This window comes from Lissotriton vulgaris, chromosome 7, assembly GCF_964263255.1.
Source record: "Lissotriton vulgaris chromosome 7, aLisVul1.2, whole genome shotgun sequence".
In the NCBI taxonomy this organism is placed as follows: Eukaryota; Metazoa; Chordata; class Amphibia; order Caudata; family Salamandridae; genus Lissotriton; species Lissotriton vulgaris.
The window spans coordinates 276,964,578-276,985,170 of NC_141695.1; positions in this window are offsets into that span (position 1 = coordinate 276,964,578).

Genomic DNA, 20,593 nt, shown 5'->3' on the forward strand with positions numbered 1-20,593 from the left:
CATTTTCCCTTGATGGAAAGGTCCAGGAGATGAGCACCCCATCCTTCCATGGACTCATCCGTGGTCAATGTCAGATCCGGAGGCTGGGCAAGGAAAGAAACCCCTTCGTCCAGATTGGTGTGTTGTTCCCACCAGAGCAGACTGGTCTTCATGCGGGGTGTGACTGTCACCTGGTCGTTGAACGACCCCGACACTTGTCGCCACTGCAGGTCCAATTCCTCCTGTACAGGACGGTTACGTAACCTGCAATTTGGGATCAGTGCGATACAAGATGATGCCATCCCCAGAAACGACTTTAACATCCGCACAGAAACTGACTGCTTTGACCTGATGATTGAGATCAGACGAACTATCTTCTCTCGCCGTTCGATGGAGACGAACGCTTTTGACACGTCTGTGTCCAGGATTGCTCCGAGGAAGTTCCTTTTCCGCAGAGGTGTGAAGTGTGACTTTTCCACATTGATGGTCAACCCTAGAGACTTGAACAGGTTTTGGCACAAACGTGTGTCGTGAGCCAACTGCAGCGAGGATTGGGATTTCAGAAGACAATCGTCCAGGTAAGGAAATATCTGAACTCCCTGAAGACGCAGATAAGCCATGACCGGAGCCAGAACCTTCGTGAAAACACGAGGAGCTGATCGGAGGCCAAAAGGTAGGACTTTGAACTGATAGTGAACGTGGCCCACCTTGAATCTCAAGAATCGCCGATGTCGATGGATAATTGGCACATGAAAATAGGCGTCTTGCAGGTCTATTGTCGTTAAGAAATCTCCGCTGCAGAGAAGTCGCAAGACTTCCGATAACGTCAACATGCGGAAAGATTGTTGCTTGAGAAATAGATTGAGAGCTCTCAAGTCCATAATGGGACGCCACTCCCCCGTCTTCTTTAGAATGAGGAAAAACCTCGAATAGAAACCTTTCCCTCGCTGAGATACAGGAGCCACTTCGACTGCACCCTTTGTTAACAAAAGAAGAACTTGATGTTGAAGTTCCTCTAGATGGGGAGGCGGCGGGCCCGAAGGCGGAGAATGAGGAGGAATCCCTGTGAACTCCAAGGCGTGACCCTTGCGCACAATGTACAAAACCCATTGGTCTGATGTTATTAGAGACCACTGGGAGTAAAACTGAGAGATTCGCCCTCCAACATTTTGCTGAACTTGAAAGTCATTGACGTTTGTTGTTGTTGGATCCTCTAAAATTAGACTTTCCTCTATAGGATTTGGAGTGTTGCTGACGAGAGGATTGCTGACTTGAGTAACGCTGGTTTCCCTAATTGTACTAGCGGTACTGTGAATGTCCTCCTCGTGAAAAATTGGACAAGGTGCCCCGTCCACGGGCTCCACGAAAAGGCTGCTTCTTGAACTGTAAGGACCCAAGCGACTTTGCCGTATCGGTATCCTTCTTTATGGTTTCTAATGATTCATCTATGTGAGAACCAAACAAAGATTCTCCGTCATATGGCATGTCCAGTATTTTTGACTGGACCTCTTGCCGGAAAGACGTGGATTTCAGCCAACCCTGGCGTCGAAGCGCCGCAGCACTGGCAAGAATACGGAAGGCAGTACCCGCCACGTCGACAGCACAGTCAATCATTTCTTCCGATGCTCTTTGCCCATCCTGAAGGATCTGGTGCGCTTCCGCTTTGGATGTTTCCGGAAGTTGCGCAATCAGCGCGGAAATGTCTGACCACATTTGATGGTCGAAACGACCTAATATGGCCAGAGGATTAGCGGCCCGGGCTGAAGTAGACGCCATGGACGAAAACTTTTTCCCTATTGCGTCCAAACGTCGACCCTCTCTACCAGGAGGGGAAGTGATAGGAGCTGCGGGGTTGCGTGCCCGACGTTGCGCTGCCTGAGTCACTACGGAGTCTGGCTTAGGATGCGAGAGTAAACAAGCAGGCGAGCCCGTTGGGGCCTTATATTTCTTTTCCAATCGAGGTATTTGAGCAGGCAAGGAGTTAGGAGCCTGCATGATTTTTAGTCCCTCCTTCCATACAAACTCGATGATTGGTATGGTATGAACTTGCTTATAAGGCTGGTTCTTAAAATCATAAAGGAAACAGTCTTCTTCTCGCTGCACTCTAGGTAACTTGAAGCGGTCTGCTGCTTTATCCATCAATTTATGGAAGCTAGCGATGTCAACCGGAGGTGAATCACTGGAATCGCCCTGTTTTGGCGAGGGTGTCTGCATTCGATAGTCATCGAATTCCACCAAATATGGATCTTGTTCTTCATCTGTATCCTGATTAACCTCCCCTTCCTCTCTTTCCGGCTCCGAGTCATCGTTCACATCTTGTTGTGGATAGCTGTACGCGGATCTTCTGATGGAGCAGTCAGCCTAGGAGGAGTTTGCTGAGGCTGAAAAGAGAGTGCGGCGTCAGAGGCAACATGTCCCGGAGTACCCTGGGGGGTAGGCGGAAATCTTCTATTATAATCATCCAACATATGTTGGAGGTTGGAAAATTACGTCGCTGGAAAAGTCGCCATAGGAACCTGCACAGATTGTTCTTCATGCTGGTCTACAGCCTCATCCTCGTCCTCTTCAGAACTAGTGTCCTGACATTTGATTATCAAATCAGATGGACTCTGAGCATCACCATAAACAGTTTTATCCGGAACGGATCCCGTTTCATGGTCCGATAAGAATAATGGAGAAGGTGGCAGTAGAGTAGGAGTTGGCAGTTGGAGAGCAGAATCCTCCACATTGCTGACTGAAGGTTCCGTAATGACTGCAGGAACTGAAACGTCCAAGGGCACTAAGGGCATATTGGCGAAGGACAGTGAACTTGAAGTGGAGTTAGCGTCCTGTGGCTGTGTTCCTGACGGCAATTGCGTTGACGACGATGATTTTGAAACAGTCGTCAGAGACGGTGATGTCTTGGATGTATTCGTCGACATTGAAAGCTTTGATAGTACCGTCGACATTGTTTTCGTGGACGGGATCGTCGTCGAATCCCTGGATGAAAACTTCGCCGTCGACGAAGCTGTCGTCGACGAGCTGGTCGACGTAGTCCTTGACGTCGACGGTGTTTTCGACGTCGACGGGGCCGTCGACGGGGTCTTCGACGTCGACGGGGTCTTCGACGTCGACGGAGTCTTCGTCGACGGAGTCTTCGTCGTCGACGGGAGCTTAGCCGTCGACGGGATCTTTGACGTCGATGGGATCGTCGACGATGATTTCTTTGTCGACGTTGGCTTCTTCGTCGACGATAATATAGGGATCGTCGACGAGACTGAAGAGGTAGAGGATTTCTTAGTTGTGAAAGCCGTCGACAATGACCTCGCCGACGACGATGACGCCGACGTTGTAGTGACAGTAGTCGTCGACGAAGCCACAGCAGCCAATCTTGTCGATGGAATGGTCGTCGACGAGCCCGTCGACGACCGCGCTGTCAAAAGTGTAACAACACTTATAGAGGCTGGAAAAGACGCCAGAGAGTCAGGTCTCGTGGGCGTAGACACAGCAGTCATAGTAGCAGTAGGATTTACTGGAGCTACAGTCAAAGCCAGCTTTTTCTTCTTTAGAAAAGGAGATGGTAACTCCTGAACACTGCCACGCTTGGAAGCCACAGAAGAAGGACCTGACTGGAAACTTTCTGCGTCCTTATCTTGAAGGCACTTCAGCCATAATAGAAGACGACCCTCCCTGTCTCTGAGGGTTTTAGGAGGGAAAGTTCTACAGAACTTACAGTCAGCCACCTTGTGTTCAGGATATAAGCAGTAAATACACTTTTGGTGGGGGTCCTTCTCAAATAAACGCAGTTTCCCACAGGAAGAGCAAGGTCTAAATAAAGACTTCTTACTTGACATCTTGAGAAAACACTGAGTAGAAGAGTAGATATGAAGAAAAAACTGAGCAGAGCTCAGGGAGACTCCCTTCACACGACGTGCGGTAGAAAATCTGAGGGCTTGAGCTTCTGAGGAGAAGGTTCTAGAGGGTGCTTGAGCCTGATTGGCTGCAGTTTGGACTAACATAATGACACTGATATGTTGCAAATGAGTTTTTTCTCTCTAATGCATTCCTATGTAGGAACCTTTGTTGAGGTTTTTCAGTATATATTTTATCTGTTTTATTATGTATTATGATATTACATATATATATATATTAGCATTATTGCTATTTTATTTACCGTGGGACTCCCACTTCGACGACGGGGAATATTCAAGCATGTGAATCTATGAAAGACACCCCTAATACTGGAGAAAGGGGTGCTGCTATATTAGCAAATCAACTAATGGAGGACGACATAAGTCTCCTACAGAATGACCGGAATGCAATCCTCATTCCGGTCAACATAAGAAAAACTATAACTTTAAAACTTATAGAAAACGGACTGACATCACGAGGTGGTACAGTAATTTTCGTGATAGAGGCACACGAATATCGGCAGACAGAGGTATTCTATTCATGGATAAACTTTCCAGCGGCAAACGCTACAACACACGAATTCCACTATTACAAAATAGAGGATCCACCGGAAGAGTACGCTCCTGTCAAGGAGATTGAAATCCCATTAAAATACCAAGAGCACCTGCTCTGGTTTAAAGGCGCCCTAAAACATAATGATCACATCACCAGGCTCGGTCCACTAGGTAGACCAGGAGCAACGTGGCCGGTTCTAGCCAGCTACACACCACATCCAGACATTGAAAAAATGTGAAGGGAAGAACTTTTAGCACAGCTAAAATTACTGATTAAAATACATAGACAGTTAGTCCAATATGTAATGCGAACTGCAACAGTCCAAACAGCTGTTAATGTTCCACAGCTGACCACTCATCAGGGGAACACAAATAAAATTACACCACAGAACATACAATCATGTCTTGGAAAAACTCCTGCAAAACGGGAAAAAATTCCTTTCTGGTTAGCACAGAAAATTACTCAAATAGAGGCAGTATTCCAGAATACTACCCCTATTGAGAAACACAGAATTCTGACTATCTGCCTTCCAATGGGGGTCGCACCACATGTGGAGGACTGTGACACTTGGGGTACAGTCTTTGCTTCCATTTACACAAAAACACATGGTGTTCCGTCAATGGCAGTAATACCGGATGTGCTAAAACAAATTCAGAATGAATACGGTCCAGAACCTGCTTTAACTCTTGGTATGAAATTACTGAAAGACTTCAAGCAGGTCTCAGCTATATTACTAGCCAACATAAAAGGAGAGGCAGCATCTGTGGCGATCCGCCAGAAATTGAAAGAAACAGATATAACAGATCAACCAATTGAGCTTGCCAGAATTATAGAAAAATGCTATGAAGAATTCGGTAGAGATAGTTTGGGTGGGAAACCTGTAAAACCCCAACTACTCGAAAATCCTGAAAAATTATTTATTAAAAATAATCTAAACACTCCTAAAAAGAGCTGGGATGGAAATAAACAACCCACTCCCAAAGAAAAAGTTTTCCAGTCCAGAGGAAGGTCTCCTCGGCGGAGGGAAAGAACTCCGAGTCGAGAACACCAGTCTCCCTAGAGGGAGCACTCTGAGAAAAGATATAACCTTAGAAATAGGGATAACTTGAAAAAGCCTGATAGATATCAAAGTATTGATACACGTCCCTCTCGATCATTTTCGCAGAAATCGGAAAGAAGAGGACGGTCAGACCCAAGGGAAGAGCACACCAAGTCCAAAGACAAGAAACCTGCTCAAAGTAAAAAATTACAATTCTCAAGGAAGAAGGTAGCCAGTATTAGAGTAATCGAACATGCCGAGAATACTGGGGACACAATTGAAAAACGGAGAGTGGGCACAGACAATGCTAGACAGTGCAGCAGAAATCAGCATAGCTCGCAAGATCCTGATGAGTCATCTGGAGACAGTGGACACGAATGAATACATTCAGGTAGAAACTGCAGACACCAGAGTTAGCGAACCTCATAAGATATACGAAATAACACTGCGTATAGAGGGAGAGAAGACTAGAAGAATAAGGGGTCTATTTTGGGATAACCTCTCAAAAGGCTATGACATCCTGTTAGCGGAGAAAGATTGGCACCCAGAGTTTGTCCGGGAGTGCCCTCATGGCGAAGAAATGATTATGCCTGCCTTCTCAGATCACATTCCAATTCACACTTAATATATATATTTGCAAGGAAATGGGCAGTAGCCCAGGCACCAGCATTATATAAAAATCATGTAGGATGGGATGAGGACTCTCCTCCTCACAAAATCCAGTTAAAAAGTCAACCGACTGCACAAAGGCAGTACCCAATTAAGCAAGAAGCTAAAAAACAGGGCAGGGAGATTTTAGATCAACTTGAATACCAAGGGGTAATTGAAACATGCACCTCTCAAATGAACAATCCTTTGTTTCCTGTCACCAAACCGGACGATTCGTATCGTCTAGTCTTGGACTACAGACACCTTAACTCATGTTGCAAAACATTTGCAGAACAAAATTTGCATAGTGCTGCACTAATGAATAACATAGTTCGCAAAAAGTACATTAGACAAATCTAATGGGTTCTTTTGCCAAAACATTGCACCAGAAAGTAGGTACTTGACTGCTTTCTCAATAATGGGGTCACAGAAAAATTTCTGTAGGCTCCCACAGGGATTCAAGAACAGCCCAGGACTATTCTCAGCCAGAGTAACAGAGTTACTACAAATATATGATGATGAGGCATTATCTTATGTCGATGACATCTATCTCACAGACGACGACTTGGATACTCACTTGAAAAGGGTGAACACCATAATACTTGGGTTCGTAGCAGAGGGTTACAAATTCAACTTTAAAAAGTCAAGAATTGCCCATCTAACAGTCTTATTTTTAGGATACGAATTATCAAGTGAAGGAAAAAGCCTAGCGGACAACTTCTTAGAGAAGTGCGCTGTACTCCAAGCACCAAAGACGCTGAAGAACTTACAATCGATTCTAGGCTTCCTGAATTTCGGAAGAACTTACATTCTAAACTACGCAGAGAGGATTAAACCTCTCTGCGAATTAATTAAACCTGATTTTAAACTAATCAACTGGACTCAAAAACACACGGAAATTTTGAGATCACTGCAAACAGACATGTTAGCAAAAACAAAATTAGAAACACGTGACAATACACGCAACCTTGTAATCCCGGTCATCCCAGGAAGATGCGGATTCACGTACCTGACCTCTAATGAGGGAGAAACGGTACCAATAGCTTACAAATCACATTTGTACACACAAGCAGAAAAAACATTCAGTCTCACAGAAAATACTGTGAAGGTAGTGCAAACTGCTATCGCGAAAGAACGAGCACTAGCACAAGGCAAAAGGATCACTGTTCTCACAGCAAAATCCGCCTTTGAGGCACTATTCAGCCCAGTAAACCTGATGAAAGCAAAACCTGCTGCACACTTTACACAAAGTCCAAGCAAAACAGATGTCTCAATGGACATAAAAGTTCAAATTTCCATGGGCGAAGAAGGGGACCACCAGTGTTTCAGTTCCTCTTTTATTGTTCATAGATAGCCAGCCGACACGTGTTTCGTCGCAAGAAAACACACTATTTCCACGACTCCTCAGGAGGATACAAAATAACGTATGGAGTACATGGTCGTTTGACAATAAAAAGGGTTTATATGGTGACTGTATATGGTGAAAAGGTGAATGGTGAGTGAATTGTGAGATGGTAAACAGTAACACAGTAGTGGATGCACACAACACCAACCCTGGTACCGGTGTGATTGTCGTCATAGTAGGTGCAGGAAGGGAAGTGGGTCGACGGTGGATATATATTTGTGGTATCTTCAACAATTATTAAATTCACATATTATTAATACATTATTAAAGTGACGCAAAGAAGGGTGGGTTTGTAAAGGCATCGGAATCCTAGGAGCTAGTGGAGGTCACAATGTGGGAGAACAGAATATAGAAGTAGAGTGGAAAAAAAGTCCATAGGATTTAACTGGGAGTGTGCATCCTACCTGTAGGTAATAAATATAAAACCACAGGTCTGTAATGCCACAAAGGGGGAAGGAAACAGAGACAAAAGGAAGCATGAGGATGTGTTCTACAGGCGGCAGTTGGGGAAATCACACACAATAGCAAATGCGCCCCAATTGGGAGCACGGTAATTGCGGCGTAATTTTAAAAGAAAGAATCTCACTGCGGTGCCGGTGATAATTCCGACCTGGCTCCGCTCAAGACCGTTTTTTTGTATTCGTCAGATTACGAGTTGCGTAATTCAGAAGTACTGTTTTCCAGCGGGTATGTGGAGATACTGTGAAGACAATTCGACCGTGTAAGGTTCTAGTTCGTGGAGTTTAAGGTTAGCATTCTTTATTCTAGATCCTCATGAAGCCAAAAGTGGATTATTGTGTGACTCACCTTTGATCAATGGTGTTGCTAAGTTATGTAATCCTCAGGGTGAGTAACTCAGGAGTGTGTCTTTGTCCATGTATGTAAAGCGCGGGCAGTGTGGAGACTTCTAAGGAAAATAATCCCTGAGGCGGTAATCAATGTGCCCCAAAGAAAGTCCACGTAGAAGATAAATGTAAAGAAAAAAAGGGGGGGAAAAAAAAGGAAAGCCAAAATGTAAATTAGGCGGCTGTTATTATTTCTCATCCCTTTATAATAGGTGAGTGAACATGTAGTCACTTATTTTGTCTTGGGTTTCAAATACATTCTAGTGGAGTTGTAAATATTAATTAAAGAATATAATACGAGAGAGCCAGAGCGTTAGTGGTTGGCATCTCTTGCTGTTGGCCCAATTAAAACTAAAAATATGGATGTCATCGTGACTGATAAGGTAAAGTGATCCCTGACCTGTCTCTGCTCATTAAAGCGTAACAGGCGTATAAACACTTTTTATTGTCAAACTACCATGTACTCCATCCGTTATTTTGTATCCTCCCCAGCCCTGAGGAGTCGAGGAAATAGTGTGTTTTCTTGCGACGAAACACGTGCCGGCTGGCTATCTATGAACAATAAAAGAGGAACCGAAACACTGGTGGTCCCCTTCTTCGCCCATGGAAATTTGAACTTTTATGTCCATTGAGACATCTGTTTTGCTTGGACTTTGAATAAAGTGTGCAGCAGGTTTTGCTTTCATTGTATTTAGTGTGTCCTCAAAGCACATTTTGAGGGTTTACAGGGATTTGCCCCTTACCTGCATGCACCTTCTGCCTTACAGCATATCTCCTGTGCGTTACCTTTGAGCAGTGCGCCCAGTATTTCCCTCAAACCTAAAACCCTGTCCTCTGTTGTTGTACACAGCCCAGTAAACCTGCCTACAGTGTCACTGGATCCGAAATGGATACAGTGGGAAAATTCTCTTGCTGCAGAAGACGTGAAATACTATTTCGCCCCGCACATGAAAAAACTGAATGATTTAAAATATGAAAAAGAATATCCTCTGTATAATCTATACAGACAGATTTGTACAGCATTACAATGTAGAAGATCAATCCTACGACGCAGCCTGCGCGATTGTTAAAGGTCGCTGGCTCTGCGGTAAATTCAGACCGAAAATAACAAAAACTGAATCACTGAGAAAATGTTCGGCTCAGCGAGCTGAAATCAGATCTTTAAAGATGGCGCTTGAAAATGCTGATCGTGTGCGATTCGCATTTTTGCGTCAATTCCTACAATAATGATTTGCAGAGCTGGGTTCAAAATGATTACAAGGATGACACAGGTGCCATAATCAAGCATAAAATGCTTTGGAAACAAGTAGTTCTGTTACAAAAAGAACTACAAAAGACTCACGTAATACACACAGTCATCGACGTGATGGCGTTCACGTTGCAGGGAATTCATTGGCTAATACAGCCACAGTGGAAGCAAGTAAACCGCCTTCCATAGCCACAAAAAAGCGTTCAGAAAAATACATAGATGGGGAAACCATGCTGGCAGTAAAAACGTCTTCAAAAGGCAACTGTGCAGCACTAACTGTGAACTATCCACTCAATTATACATATGTAATTGATGCAAACTCCGTTCCTTTTGCTCGAATCCCTGGAGTGGGGGATAGAGTAATTCCAAACACGAATCGGAGAAAGTTATTAATAGCAGACGCATACATGGGTGAAGGTCCAAGGCACAAACAGATGAAGGAATCTCTGACCGAATTACAATCAGTATACTGGTGGCCGGGGATGAGCCTGCACCATTATAAATTTGTAAAGAGCTGTCCGGACTGCGACAGAGACCGCAGTAACGAGCCAAGCGGAGTAATGCCATGGCCATGTATGAAGGTAGCATAGAGCTATCTACACATGCTATCCAGCGTCCTATTAATTGTTAAAGACTACATTCACTTTAAAAATGTGGCCCCAGCGCTCGGCTGACGCCAAAACTGTTAGAAAAGATTTGCGAGTCTTTATCGGCACATACGCAATTGCCATGCTTCATTCTGATCAGGGTCCTGCTTTTAGCTCTCGAGTTTATAAGGAGGCCATGACCAGCATGGACATTGGATTGCGATTCTCTTGTCTATTTCATCCTGAGGGAAATAGCGTAGTGGAATGAAAAAACCGAGACATAAAGCAATCTATAACAGCAAAGGTATTAGGTTCGAGTGATGGGTGGGTCAAACATTTAATAAGTGTCCAACGTAGTCTTAACAACCTGCCAAGAAATTCTCTAAAAGGTTTCAGCCCGTACAAACTATTGTTCGGAACTAGAATGCATGTTCAGGACTTAGATAGTCTTGCTTCAGTGGTAGAAGATAATAATAAAGACTTTGACATCAAAGATCGTCTGGCTTTTTTACAGGACTTAAATGAAACAAGAAAAGCCCTGAGCAACATAAAGTTAAAACAACAGCCAACCACCACTGAAGACACACCACCTGTCCCAGCAAGACCTGTCTGGATTCGAAAGATTGGGGATCTGGTCAGAGAGAAAATAGCGGTGAAGAAGGAATTTGGGCCTTCTTACAGAAAAGCAGTACCTGTCTTAGCAATCAACGGAACAAGATCAGTAGTACTACCGCCCCTTGCTGGTAAAAAGGAGAACAGAGTTGTAGCAATCGACCTGGTAAAACCACAATCATGTGGCCTATAATCAATAGCAGGCCCAGTGGACTCCCAAGAAGTAACAGAATAGCCAAATTTGCAAGTATACAAGAGGTTCAAACTGAAAGACTAATCATATTTGATAAACCTGCAGTGAATAAAAAAGGACTATGCAGAAATGCCATGGAACCTGTGCCTCTTCAAACACAAATTGAAGCAGTTCGTCATGAAATACCAGTCTACAATGATGTAGCATCAGAATGTGCGATTGAAAGTCAAATGGGAAAAACTATTCCAACAATCGACAGAACTGCATCTGGCTACTTCATCAATTTCAACAACTTTTCTGAAAATCAAAGCGACCCTGAAGTGACGCCAGGAACAAAGACTTTAAAAGAAAAAGCAACAGAACTCTTTCAACAAGTCAAAGAAGCATATTTAAATGCACCATTGATTGAGCATTGGATTGTATCTGGGTTACTTATACTCCTACTATGCCTAATTTTAATTTTAATTTTAGGAAATTTTATTACAGTTCAATGGACACAGCAAGTCAGAACATCAACTTAGTTCTGAAACCTCACAGATCATCTCACGTCAAGAAAAGAGAACTATCATCAGTAAATGTCACAGCCATTCCTATACCCGGCGGGGTAGTTTGGGACAAGACAGACTATGAAATATATGGCCCGGTCGAGATCTTGAAATATCCTCACCAGTTTAAGGTTTCATTAAGTGACTTTGTAAAACCAAGTACATTCTCTGATGATTGGGACTTTAAAATTATAAATGATATGATGTCGGATTTAGTGTTGTCAGCAAAATTTACAGAACATGATTATTTACAAGGTTCATCTAATTATGAACAGATGTACTGTTTTTCACATTACGCAGACCACTATTTACATAAATCTGCCCAACCTAGAAATGTTTTTAAATATAACCAATGGGAACATTGTGCTACTCCACCTAAAGGCAGTTCGAAAACATTCTATGAGAAATTCCAATACTTCTCAGGGTTTAACACGGGTAATGCAGAAACATTTTATTATAAACTGTTGGAAAAAACAGGGACGAAAACCATGCTGACAAATACTAAATTAATATATTCAGAAGCATTTTATGAAAAATGATTACATTTGGTTTTGATTTCTGGAAAAATAACATTGAAACAAAAACCATATGGGGTACAAAAGATTGGCAGGTACAAGGCCTAGATTATTTCGAGCCTGCATGATCCCAGAACAAATAATGTTCTTGAATAACACAATTCAACAAACAACCTGTCTTGGCCTAGCTAAGATTAAAGACCTTAACAAACCGTCTATTCCAAAGCCAATACCTGATAATGCAACCACAGATATTGAAATAGACGTATCCCAAATTTTAAATGAAAACAGAACACATCCTGATTGGAAAAAGTGGTTAATCTGGCCTACAGACACGAATAACTGTCAAGATAGATTCCTGAACAAAATACAGGGGTTAAAAATGTCCAGACCAGACCCTAGATACTCCCAGAGACAACATCCGGGGATAGTAACAACATACAGTGTAAGGAAACTCTGCCTTGAATGGCTACAAACATCCACACTGGCACAAATTAAGCAACACTTGTCTTTACTTAAAGATGGTGCTGACTTGCGCGATTTCATTATGGTACCATGCAAACAGCGTCAAAAACGTTTCATAGCGGCCAGCATATATGCGGCATACAACGAGGCTTGGAAAGAAACTCAAATTGAAACAGCTGAGAAAATACAAGAAATTGATCGGATTAATTTGGAAAAATCACTTTCTGTTGTGGACAATGGGTTAATGACTCTGTCCTCCAGAATATATTCACTGGACAGTATTGTATCATCTGCTATTGATATAATAGACCAGGACTTGCTAATGTTACAACATGGCCAGTCCCAATTACGTTCTATTTTACAGCTAGGCTGGACGTTGCAAAATCTTCGTTCAGGCTTCGTGCCATGGCGTTTAATCAACACAACGTCATTGTTTTCCATCTTTAACCTTACTGATAAACAAATCAGTTTGGCACAGAAAGGAGCAGACTATACAATCCTGAGCATCGAAAAACTTGAGAGATTACCATTGACAATGTCAGAAAGACCTGTCATTGAATGGATAATACACAGGATTATCACAATTCCGATAACAACTTTCCAATTTAAAAATTGCCTTGAATATATACCGGCAGGCCCGTATGAAAAGTTGGGTAAAGGATACATTAAGTCATCATGGAAATTACCTTATACACACACATGTTATAGTGACAACAACAAAAATGTATTTCTTAGTGGTAATGAGTGTAAACATTCACTAAGCGGTATACTTTTGTGCCAAGGTATTAACTTACATGGGGCCTGTGAGGGTACTTCAAACAACCTTTTATGCCACCAGCATGGCACACCTGCAGCACAAATAGAGCCATTCTTTAGGCAACTTTCTAACGGGAGTTACATTCTAATAACGGATCACAGCTGTTGTGGCTTGGTGCCAGGGAAAGCATATCTCTTAAGCGTGAGTTCCATGGTCACTTGCTGTATGCAAGCATTGTATCCAAAAGGCCCTGGAGACTCAGTGGCTCCGATTTGGCCCAATTTGAATATCTCTTCTATACGAATTGATACAATGAAGTCTGTACTTTTGCAGACAACAGTGCCCATCTCGTCATCAAAAGAGACGTATGATCTCCAAGTTGCAAGGACGGCGGCAGAGATACATACACTTTTATCAACAAATTGCCCGGTGCGTTTCACAGAAATGCTCAGCCAAATCCTAAATATGTCGAATGCCAGTGGTATCTCGAATGTATTTAAGACTGTTTTTTTGGGACTGTTAACACCATTTGAAGCGGTCCTGGGTATCTTTCCAAATTTTGTACATTTGATTTTTGGCGGCGTACCACGACTTTTAGGACTCGTAGCAGGTATTTTATTTTTGACTCTCCTGCTTCGATATGGCAAACCAAAACGTAGACATGACTCTGGCACGGATGGAAGAAACGATCCTAGCAATACGCTACCGGGACCGCATAACTAAAGTCCTTGGGATAGCCCGCCTACGAGATCTGAATATGACCTGGTTTCTTTCATTCAGACCTATATGGCAGACCTGCATCTTACCTGTGCTTCGATGTAGGCTATGCGGAGAGGAATGCGTGTTAGACACCTGTCTTGCACAACCTCAGCAATACCAATGGACGTCGATACTTTGCTAAGTCCAGTAACGGCTCACGCATCGTGTTGTCCCCAGCGGTTACCAATCCTGATGACGGCATTCGTTGAGACTCCTGCACTACGACTAGGTGGTGGCAGTGAAGCAGAAAGTGAAAGCAACCTCACCCAGGTACGACCTTCTGTGAGCATTGCTGATCCTGAAATCGATGATAACAATCATTCTCACAACTGCCAAGTTACAGCATTATCGAACTTGGTCGAACTGTCACCTGAATATATAGACCAATTCTTTGCGAGCCTGTCTGAAATGATATTCTCCCCTGAACAGAAACAATAACTTTTTGGAAAAACATTCCGGCACACAGCGTTCCCATGAACTCTGAATTCGGCCTTCAGCTTTGATAAACAAAAAGCTACTGAAAAGCGTTTTGAACTATTTTTCCCCGCTCACCATGAAATTAATTTTTCCAAAATATTTACTTTTTTCCTGGCACTCATTTTTTGCTTAAAGTAGAACTATTCATAAAGAACAGAGCTTCTATTTTTAGTAGATCTAGAGACAACATTTTACCTTAGCCTCTAGCACATTTTACAGCAAATTGTATTTATATGTGATGAAATAGTCTCGCCCTTCTTTTCTGTATTTAGAGACTTTTATATGTGTAAATCTTCGCAGAATCATTCAAATAATTACATATGCAATATTTTTTACTGATTACTATGCTTGATAACGTACAGTACCAATTCATTTCCATGTATTTCAAGTACACCATTTCAAATGCAAAATGTATTTTGGGGGTGGGTATGAATACACGTGCTTCTTATTGCTTTAGTTTTTAGTAATTTGATGGACATAAATTCGTGGAGTGGGTGTTGTGTTTTATCTAGGACCCCGATCAATATTGTGACCTCATGCCCCTATACGGCTATAATCAATATATATCCCTATAATGGCATAACAGTCAGAGCCATATTTCAGTAACTCGTCTCTGCAGCTCATGACCGTCCATGACACAGCAGAAGCCACTTCCTTAGATTCCTAGATAACACACCAAGTTCTTTCGACATCTCAAACCCCCCAGCTCCCTGGGAAAGCCCCGCTTGCTTTGTTTTGATTAGTAATAGAACTCCTGCGAACACTGTAAGAACGACCAGTTCTTAGTAACATCTTTATTGACGTCTTATGTCCAAAAACTTACGTCAAACTCGGCACCTTTCAGGTATAAATATACCAACGTTGCCTTAAGCAAACACACGGTGGTGAATACTGGAGCAGAACAGCTGTCCCTTGCAGAGCCCAGCAGATGCGAGAAGCCCACGGACGCTGCCCCTCCTCCTTGACGCGCTGTGAAAGACGCTGTCTTTTCTCCTGCCGAGAAAATCCAGCTCCGGCGTTTCCAGCCTACCCTTGCGGGTAACTGGGATATCGGGTCCTGAGAGGAGATACCAGACCTCCTGCATTCTATTCCAGAGGTACGGTGCTGACTAAACCCTTAGAGAGAATTCTTGAAGCAAACTCTTGGCAAAACCAACTTAACTTAAATTACTACTTACTCCCGTCCTTGTATTAGGCTTAGGTCAGGTACACTGGGGTAGGCGTAGTTAGAAGCACCAGTTGAGGTCGTTAGCCAATGTATATATGAATGTATATATTTTATTCATTTTAACTATCTTATGGCTAAGAAACCATATCAATGCTTTTACAGCATTTGAGGCTCGCCACGTGTTCCAGCCAGCTGCCCTCCCACAGGAGAGTCTCAAGCATACGTCTGCAGTCCCATCCTATCCAACGTAGCACCACCCTCCATCCTCGAACATCACATTAGTTAATTCTGGAAAGGATGGTGGGATTGGTACCCTGTAGAGGATGCCAGTTATATTATTCACATCAGGTAGGGACAATACTCTCTGGTCTGTCAGGTCCTTCCAGCCCCCATGCAACCAGTTGTTTATGGGCTTACCAGTAATACAGGCAAGTATCTGCCATGGCGAGCCCCTGTCATAAACTGTACGAATGCATTTGCGAAAGGCCATTCTCGAAGGCCTATGTGCTGATATAAACTATTGCCCCTTTGCCGCCAGCGAATTGAACCAGGACTGCGAAATATGAAGGTGGTAATTATGGTGTGCATAGAATAGCCTCGGAAGGATCATCATGTTAAATAGGGGTGTTCTATCCATAAGGTTAAGGGGCAGTCAGTCCCATCGAGATATGTCCTCTCGGTCCTTTTGTACCAGGGGCGAAGGTTAAGGATCCAGGTGAGATTCGGCTCCCAGGAGATTTTCACTCCCAAGTATAAAAAGCTGAGACGGCATATGGGGATTCCCCGGCTGCCAGGCTTCTTCCTGTTGATCACCCCTTATGGGGACCAGGAGGGATTTGTCCCAGCTAACCCGAGGCTTCTCCGAATGTGTGTAGGATGTGAACCGGGTGAGACCAGTTTTAGCTGGTTGAGATGACGGAACAGCAGAACATCGGCCGTGTATAAAGCAATCCTGTCTTCCATCGCCAATGCCCAGTCAAATCCCCAGACCTGCACATCACAGCATACCCAGATAACCAGGGGCTCTATAGCTAGAACAAAGACGAGGAAGGACCACGGGGGCTACCTGGTGTCCTGCTTAATGGAAAATCTAGGGGACAAGACTTGTGGGGTCCGCTAAGTCTATTTCTGTCAGTAAGCGGCCTGTGGCGATCGCCTCCCCGAATAAGGCCAAATGGGGGGGGGGGGGGGGGGGGGGGACCTCCGGGCAGAGTTTTCAGTAGTATTCTACTAGGTAGCAAACCTGGCCCAGGGTTTTCCCAGAATTTACATCAGTGAGAATGTGTCACCTGCGTCTCTGTACACTGTGGACAACTGGAGATCGGTGACCAGTAGAGTTTCAGACTCACAATCAGCATGGACTGTGTAGATTCTTTCATAGTAGTGTGCAAAGATATATGTGATCCCACAGCAGTACTCCACCATTAGCCCGGGTGCATCTATTATTCTGTGCACCACCATAGAATCTATGTTCTTTGTGGTCAGATAGTTCAGGAGCTTGCACAACTTGTCCCCCCATTCGTATACTCTCCGCGTGACGCCAATCCAACAACACAGCTAACGGTCAGTTGCCACTGCATCAGGGTCATCTGGCTATCCTCCACGTTATTGTGACAATATAGAGATATCTGTAATTCGGTGATTCGGGCCAGTAGTTAACGGTCTTTGCCACTGGCATAGGAGCAGGCAACACCCCCCTCAAAGATGCCATACAGCCCTCCCTTAGTATCCCAGCCAAGTCCACAGCGCCCTTGTTTAAGTTGAGGAATGCCTTCAGCTATTCAGTCAGTTAGTTGGAGAATTGCTTATTGGCGAGAAGCCAGGAATTAAGCTGCCAGACCCGGCATTCTCCAGTAGTTGAAGCTCTGAAATGCGTTAACCCTGAGGTGAAGTCAGATGTCCCTTGAAAAAGGAGATGATATCCTGTGGTGTGTAGGAGGTTGGAAGGAATAGCTAGTCAATGTGAGATAGCAGACCATGCGCTGTCGATGCATGAGTGTATTTCTTTCTATCAGGGTTTCATATGTGACATGTGTCAATAAGTTCCAGACCGTGCGACCAATCTGCCAAACCCCTCACATACAGCTGGTGACTGCCCAGGGGCTTATACCAATCTTGGGCATCCCTAATATAGTTAAAATCTCCTCCACTATCGTCACGACACGAGGTAGGGTTTTTTTTTTTTATTCTTTTTATTGTAAAACATAAAAAAAAAACAACAGCAGGTGCCTTACATCAGGAAGTCAAGCCACAATATTCAGTCAACATGGCTGGACAGACGGGTACCCGCTCAGGAAACAGAAGTCATATTGCATGCCGGCGGGCAGCCCAAGAACATACAGTATAGTACGGGCAGTGCTAATAGCGTCTTTGTGAGTCCCAACACCCGAAATAACAGGATATTGGAAGACAGGATAATAATGAGTGGCAAGAGAGTAAAACATGTTTGAACAACAAGCAATCGATTAGCACAACCGATACCCAGTAACAAGCCGGCACGTAGGGAAAAACAAAGGAAATAACGCCACCCCCGAGGCCCGTCCACCCGATGGCTAGGACCAAAAGCGATACAGGAGATTGAACATACAGAACAAAAAGGGAGACAATACAACAAACCCCGACCCCCCTCCCTGCACCCCTACATAAGGCTTACGCCCCACCCCAACTAGCAGTGTGCCTGTCGCCCCGACGAACTGGGTACTAAAAGTAGAAAAAAGAGTGGGGGAGGAAATCAACATATAGGCTCCCGGCCTCCCCTCCCCCCGCCAGAGACAAACAACCCCCAACTATAACCAGAAGCTTCAGGATATTTAGTCAAAGCAATCAGGGGAAGTTATAAGCATCTCCCAACCCTCCGCGAAATAAGGTAGCAAATCCCATATCCATCGTTGCCATAGTATCAGCCCCGTTTAGACAATCTCATTCTTGGCCCTTCCGATCTGCAATGCGGGCTCTCACAGGCGGAACCACTCCCCCAAAAGGAGAAGCGAAATGAAAAAGGAGTTTAACAAAGTTTAGTCCAACAAAAGTCAAGAGTGGTAGGCCATCCGGATCTCCAGGCGCACTCAAGCACCGCCTCTCCGACTGTGAGTCCCGACGCTGTTTCCTCTGAAAGCATGATGAAACTGCCAGGAAGGATGAAAATGTCAGAACAATCCAAAAGTCAGAAAAGAGAGACTCCGGAAACAGAGAGCCAAGTGGTTCCACCTCCATTGAACAAGATATTAATTGCGGCATTGCGCACACGAGTACTAGGGTATCCGCGGGTACTTTTTCGCTGGCCAAGGGCTTCAATACTGCATCCAACTCAGGGCCATCAACTACCGACCAGGCGTGGACCATGACTTCCACATGCAAATGTAGAGCTCCGATGATGGCCAGACGGTCCTCAGCGACGGTTCGCACTCCGTCCGACCCATCTCCGCTCGATCACTGGCAGGCAAGTTCCACGTCCCCAGAGTGACCAACTCTCCGAGGGAACAGGCAAGAACAGAGCGGACCACCACGCAGGGTGGCCCACAGCAAGCGATCCTCCGTTGCCGTGAGCAAGGACCCCAACCCTACGAACCCGGGGAGGGACCGAACCCGGGGAGGGACCGCACCTGGTCTCCGGGACAGGAGACTCCCGCCCACGGCCACAACAGCCTCGCGGCACCACTTCTTCGATGTTAACCAGGCCGATCGACCGCCATCAGAATCGGGCAAAATGACCTCCGCAGCGAGAGACCGGACCCCGTCCAGGTCCCACGGCCGATGTTGTTCAACTGCAACCTGGCCAGGCCAGTACTCGAGTTCCAGGCTCACCAGCTGGGCTAGGCCGAGAATTACAACACGGTGTAACTTCGTCGATCGAGTCGATAGAACACTCGGGATTGCACCATCAGACTCAGCAACGAATCCTACAGATGGAGGTCGGGTTTAAAATTAGGATATCTAACAGGATAGTCCGGCGGGAGATGGAGGCAGGCGGAGCCGGGAGCCTAAGCAGCCATCTTGTTTGCGAGCGTAGCTCCTTCCCCACGAGGTAGGGCTTTTAATAGATACCTGAGAGTCTTCAGTATGGAGCTGTGCATGGCAGGGGGACCGTGCACACTAACCAGACTATATAGGGTTCCCTCCATGGAGTACTTGAGGACCACATATCTTCCATGGCATCCCTTGTTACCTTACAGACCACCATGCAGAAGTAAATGTAACTGTAAATGTAAATGCGTTTGTATTTATATAGCGCCTTCTACCCAGAGGTCTCGTAGCGCTGTATTCATACCGCTGTGGAACCCTTCCTGGCTTTCCTGTGAGATGTCCACTCCTGGGCACCCCCAAGGTGAAGCCAGGCATCCAAGCGCTGCCGGGGCCTTTGTGGAGATTAAGCAAGCTATTGCCCAGAGTCACAGAATGGGACCCATGATTAGACTAGGCACCAAGGCGAGAATGATCAGGTCCGGGGAGATTGAGTCCAAGAGCCGCCAAGGCAGGAATTGAACCCTGGTCCCGGGCCAGACCTCTGCATCAGGGTCTGCCGCTCTAACCATTGAAACGGGGTAGTGGGGGTGTAAGGAGCACACCACGTTTGTCTGAATTATCTGACTAATCTATCGGTGCTGCATCGCAGCTGGGACACGTTTAATAATGTGATCTTGAGCTAAATTTGAAGTACTTTATTATGTATTCACAGGTCAACACAACCATTGATGATCAGGTAGGACTTGACCAATATAGTTTTCTGGCTTTTCAAGCCAAATGGTGTCCATTGGTTGATAGGAACGAGTAGCACTAATCTCAGGGCTTTCATGTATTTTTTCGACAGATCAACAAGCCTCAGGCTATAGAGAACACTAGGTAAGCTTAATCATGTGGACTATACGGTTTAGACTGAACACTCAAACTTCATGAACTAGAGGTAA